Here is a 6,000-nt window from a genome sequence, read left to right on the forward strand (position 1 = left end):
GGGAAGGGGGAAGGAGGGGAAAAATTAGAACAAAAGGTTTGGCAATTGTCAATGTTGTAAAATTACCCATGCATATATCTGGTAAATAAAAACTATTAAAATTAAAAAAAAAAAAAGGAGTAATCATTTTTATAAGGCACTTTATCTAGATTTTCTCAATGGAGCCTCAAAACAACCCCTATGTGAAAGTAACTGCTATGAAATGGAAATTTCACGGATAAGGGAACAGAAATGAAATAAATTGCTCAAGCTGATGGGGTGACATTATTAGTGTCAAAAATTCTAACTGAATCCAGATCTTCTACTCTGAACCCAGCCTTCTATTTAGTACGTAATACCACTTAATCAAAAAGAATTTTCCAAATCCTGAAGACATTAAGGCTTTTTTTCTCTCCGACAGAACGACAGAAGTTACATGAGAGAATGTACAGAAGAAAATTACAAATTCATGGATGCCCTAAGTGATACTTTCTGAAGTGAGGTTTGAAACTTGCAAAACCGCGTAAATCCATTACAACATTTCGAAATACGGGTTTAAAGTTACAAGTTGTACTGCTAACAGCTCAAAGTCACATTATTAAGTCTCGTTCCAAAAACAAAAAAACAAACCAACAAAAGCCAGATGCAGGCTTTCAAAAACTCCTTCAATCCATCTAGCCAAATTGCTTAAACCGGGTTACTTCCAGTCCCAGGTACAGAAACAGCTCCCAAAGACGATTTAACGCAGGCTGCGCAGCCGCAGATTTGCCAGGGTCCTCTATTCCCCCTCCCCGAACGCACACAACTCTGCAGCTAGTGGGGCTGACCCGCGGGTCCGAAGTGAAACTGGTCACATGAGTAGCTCCTGACTCCAGTGAATGAAGCAACGATCTCCAGCCCGGGAGGGAAGGAGAGTAGCGTAGCGGCTGGCTCGTCTCCCGCCCCCTTACACACAACCACAAACACGCCAGTGCTTGAGAGCCCGCAGGCACCACCCCAGGGCGCCAGACCCGCCGGGAGCCGCAACAGATACTAACCGCCGGCTACTTGGAGCAACTAACTTCCTGTGGCGCGGCCAACGCTGAAGAGCCGAGTACTCCACCGAGGGGCCGCCGGGGAAGGATCGCGGGGAATTGAAAGCGCAGACGGGAGTCAGACCCCCGCGGCGGACGCTCCGAGCGGGGCGGAGGCCGGAGGCTGAACAAAGAGCGAGGGAGTGGGGGAGGGGAGGAGGCGTCACTGGAGACGGACGGACTGATGGACTCTTCCCTGGCCGCGACGCCCCTTGCCCCTTGCCCCTTGCCCCCTCCCCACTACTCGCTTCCCTCTCCCCCTCCGGAAAGCGTCAACATGCTGTCGTTTTTCGTACTCTCATGAGAGACGTCTCCTAGGTCCGAGCATTACGGCTCACGTGGCTGGAGATGGTGGCTCCTACTCTAGCTGGATGGGTCCATTAGACCGTCCCTCCTTCCTTCCCTCAGCCTCCGCCTCCGCGCACGCGGCTCGCTCCCGGCGCGTGCACCGCAGCCTCGTCCCCGCAGTCCTAGCGGGAGCGCGCGCGCTTCCCTGAGCCCCCTTTATTGTCCCACTACCACCACCAACATCTCTAGGCACGTGACGGACCCGGCTGTAGCCCGGGCGGAACTTAGGAGCGCGCGCTCTCCGGTCGGCTGCTCTGGGCAGCCGGGTCCTGCTGGCGCTTGCAGCTATAAAAGAGCCCTTAAACTTCGGAAAGAAGACTAAGCTTTGGAACGCTTTTAGACCGAATCTTAGGGGACAGTGCGCTCACCCCAGGGGAGCTGTCCACTCTGGGGAACCTGTGGAGGTCGTACACGGCTGCGTGTTACCTCCAAATGGAGCTCGCCTCTGCTCGCGGTTCCCAAGAATGCCTTAAAAAGAGAGGAGCCATGATTATTAAACAATGATGTGATTCAAATATTGACATGTATCAAAGCATTTCCTTTCCCTAAGCCTCAGTTTGTTCATCTATTAAGTGAGGGAGCTGGACCAAAAACAAAGCTTTCCGGGTTCAGATCTTTGATCCTGTGTGAATAATCTTTCGGTAGTGTTCTGGTAGAGTAGACTTGTGGGTGAAAACACCCTGCTTTTGTGTTAAATGGGGAAATTAACTATGTCTTCAGTAAGTAAAGCAATCTGGTTTTGCTAGTATAAGAAAAAGAAAAAATATAAACAAAACAGACGGGAGGAAAACTAACTTCTGAGGAGATCAGTGATTACAAAGTTGAGATTTAACTTCTTTTAATTAAAACATTTTTGAAGGAAACATGGAAAGCCTTAAACTAGGAGTATTCTATTTGAAATAATACATGTATAAACTTAAGGATTTGACAAATATTAGTACCTCTACTATGCCTTTCTAGCAGTGCACAGAGGCCATATGGCAAACACATAGCACTTAATAGGTGCTTTACTATGATCATCTTGAGTGATCCTCACAACAATCCAACTCACAACTGAGGCAAACAGGCTGAGGTGCTTGGCCACAATCACACAGCTTGTGTCAGAAACCTCCCTCCTCCCAGGTCCACTGCCCTATCCACCTGCTAATATGTATTACTTTATATATGTCAATACAGTGTTAAAATGACTAGGAATATAGCGCTCTCTCTTCCTATTTCTTCATACTGTCTCTTATAGTAACTTTTTCTGAAGCCAAGAAAAAAAGACAACTGGGACAACTAAGAAAATAGTTTTCTCCCTCCCATTGTTGATATCGTCTCAGTTAATGGTTTTGCTTTGCTTGTGAAGATTTGACTGACAGAAACTTAGTCAACTTAATTCAGTGAATAAACATGATTATTATGTGCAAATTATGTTTCAATTGATCAACAATGTCCCTGGTTTATTTTACTTATCAAAAAATGACACAGTGGTATCAGTTCATTTAGAAGTAGATAGGGATGAAACATATAAAGAGAAAAGGATGACAGAAAAATCCTTTTCTTCCTCTCCTTATTAAATATAGGTAGAGAGAATGGGTTAAAAATAAAACCAGATGACATGTCCCTTATATTATAAAGTAGGCTACATTTAAATTTCTATACACATTTCTAAAAATTACACTTTTGAGGAATAGTCAGAATATTTAATAGTCAACACCAGCTCATTAGGTCAGGCATAATAAAATGTGAAATGTGAAATATATAAACATATATAACTAATTACATTATATATTTAAAGCTATGCTAAATTATATATACAGATATATGTATACATATAAATAAACATTTAAGTACAGTTTAAACACCTTGAGAGGAGGTATTATTTCACTTTTATCTTTATATCTCTAACATTTATCAAAGTACCTTGCATCAATTACATTTGCTATTAAGCTGACATAACTATTTACTAAATTGATATTCAGAGAACATTTAACTGCTTGGAGAAAAAGAAACTTCAGAGCTCCTGCCTTAGCTTATCTAAGAAGCCAGAAATGAAATTGAGAATAAAGATAATGTAACTCTCCCGTTTTACCAAATTGCCTCCATTCACAGTACTATATGTATAGTATTTGACAATTGTCAATGAAATTTGCATAATCAATTCTCCATTAACTAAATTTTTTTGTTCTAAATTTTCCATCCAGAAAATGAGACTCTCTTTGGGGAAAAAAAATAACAAAGACTTCTGCAAGATCTTTATAATCTGTTATTATGTTCCCATACACTTCAAGCAGAGGTCTTATCCTTTTGGAGATCTTTCTCTTGCTCTAACCAGAACTTTAGAAGCTTTTAAAAAATTATGGTTAGCACTTATCATGTGTCTCAATTCATACTTGTAGAACTTTGCTCCTCTCTTCAATTTATTGCCCTCATTTTCACTTGTGTGTCTTTTTAAAATTTTTGCTTGCAGATGTTCATTCATATAGATTCCTTTAGGAATATCCCTCTTTTTTCCTTATTACTTTCTACCATTTTCTGGACTTTCCTTTTAATCCCAAACTGCTACATTTTGTTTATCATTGAATTCTTTAAAATGCAACAAGAAGTAGCATCTCAAGATAATGAAATACTGAAACTTTCATCAATCCTAAAGTCATACATCCTCAAAAACATATTTAGATAACAAATATAACTTGACTTTAATCCAGAAGAAACCTATGTTCAAATCCTCCTTTCAATACTTACTAGCTATGTAACCACAAATAATTCACATAATCTTCCTTCTCATATGTCTCAATTCATACTTATAGAACCTTGCTCCTCTTTCCTATAAATCTTCAGTTTATTGCCCTCATTTTCATCTTGTGTCTTTTTAAAATTTAAATACTTTAAAATGCAACAAGAAATAGTAGCTCAAGATAACAAATTCCTGAAATGACTCTTATCAATCCTTAAGTCATACATCCTCAAACATACCTTTAGATTATAAATATAACTTGACTTTCAATCTAGGTAAAACCTACATTTAAATCCTTCTTCCAATACTTATTAGCTGAATAACCACACATAATTCACATAAGCTTCTTGAGCCTTAGTTTCTTCATCTGTAAGCTAGAGATAATAATTAACTTAAAGGGTTATTTTCTGAATATTATAACAATATATGTGAATTGCTTTGTAAACATTACAACTATAAAAGTGTCAGCTATTGAAATAGCTCAAGATCAATTTTTAAAGTAATAATAAATATTTTTTTGGTGCTTTCAAATGCTTTGAACCATTTCCTCCAAAATATAATAATTTTTAAATGGAATATTATACAAGTACTTGGGGAACAACTAATCTTGCCCCCAGCAGAATTAGAAAAATTATAGGAAGGCTTTCATAAAATTTTCAGAAAAGCGATGACTAAATCTTAACTATGTTTGCATGCTAGAGTAACTTTAGCTCAGGAGTACTTTGAATGTGACCATTCCCATTTTCTTACAATTCCTACTAATTTCTTGCAAAACCCAATACCTGATGCTTGTATCCCCTTTAATGTTGTCCCTAAGCCAGAAATAACCCACACTCCTTCCCCATTTTTTTTAAACATTCTCTAGGTGTTGGTGGAGTTTGAAGTGCCAATAAAAATATGCTTCAGACTTGTTAAATCTTATTAAAGGAGGATTTTATGGGCTGGGACTTTGGGGAGGGTTGGAAATAATGACTGGCTAAAAAAACTGCATGAAAAGTAGGTCAAGTATCACCAAGCAAATCCACATAAATTGTTGATGTACAGGAAATTAGATGTTCCATGTGCCTACATACATTGAACTTGGTAATTATTATAACATCTAGATACCTGTAAGCTCTGAGAAATTACAGAGAATAGGAAAGATACCAAAAAACTGGATGAAAGAAAACATTTTCTCTATTTTAAGAGTAGAGAAAAATGGATACTAGAAATGAAAGAACTTAACATGTATTCAAGAAAAATTAGAAATAAAGGATTTGTTGTACTTAGAGGAGGAAACAGTGATTACTAGGAGTCTTCATAGATTCATTAAAAAAAAAAAAGGTCTGTCAAACTAAAATTGTTTCCATTTTCAAAGGGCTAATAAATTCATAGGTTAGAGAAATATTATAAACATAAGAAAACATTTGATTATAACTGTTTAAAAATAGAATAAGCCCTTTTTAGTGTGCAAGCAAAGATTAGATAACCATTTGTCAAGGTAAATGTTTCTGGGAATAGGACAAATATTTATGGCAGTTCTTTTTGTAGTGCCAAAGAATTGGAAACTGATAGATAGCCATCAATTGAAGAATAGAAGAACAAGTTATAGTATATGAATGTGATAGAATCATATTATACAATTAGAAATAATGAAGGTGGCAGTTTCAGAGAGACTTGAAAAAACTTGTATTGGCTTATGCAGAGTGAAATGAGCACAACCAGAAGAACAATTTCCATAATAACAATGTTATAAAAACAACTCTGAAAGACATGAAAACTCTTATAAACACAATTACCTACCAAGCTTTGTTTTTCTTTCTTTTTTAGTTGGGAAAGGGGAGAAAGAGATGCCAGATTTGGGCTAATTGAATAAAAGAAAAATTTATTTTTAAAAAATCT

General features: G+C 38.0%; 1 protein-coding gene across 7 annotated transcripts in view; it reads right to left on the reverse strand.

Moving 5' to 3' along the window:
- The window catches only part of OSBPL1A (oxysterol binding protein like 1A), a 305,323-nt gene extending 303,812 nt beyond the window's left edge, over positions 1 to 1,511 (reverse strand). For 2 of the 7 annotated variants that reach the window (XM_074276727.1, XM_074276751.1), the window contains exon 1: positions 1,349 to 1,506. The gene's annotated coding sequence lies outside the window, so the exon portion shown is untranslated. Of the gene's footprint in view, positions 1 to 680; positions 979 to 1,016; positions 1,290 to 1,348 lie in introns of those variants that run through there. The other 5 variants (XM_074276761.1, XM_074276718.1, XM_074276703.1 and 2 more) reach the window with 3 other exon arrangements.
- Positions 1,512 to 6,000: the final 4,489 nt, after the last annotated feature.

The sequence above is a fragment of the Sminthopsis crassicaudata genome, chromosome 1 (assembly GCF_048593235.1).
Source record: "Sminthopsis crassicaudata isolate SCR6 chromosome 1, ASM4859323v1, whole genome shotgun sequence".
NCBI lineage: Eukaryota > Metazoa > Chordata > Mammalia > Dasyuromorphia > Dasyuridae > Sminthopsis > Sminthopsis crassicaudata.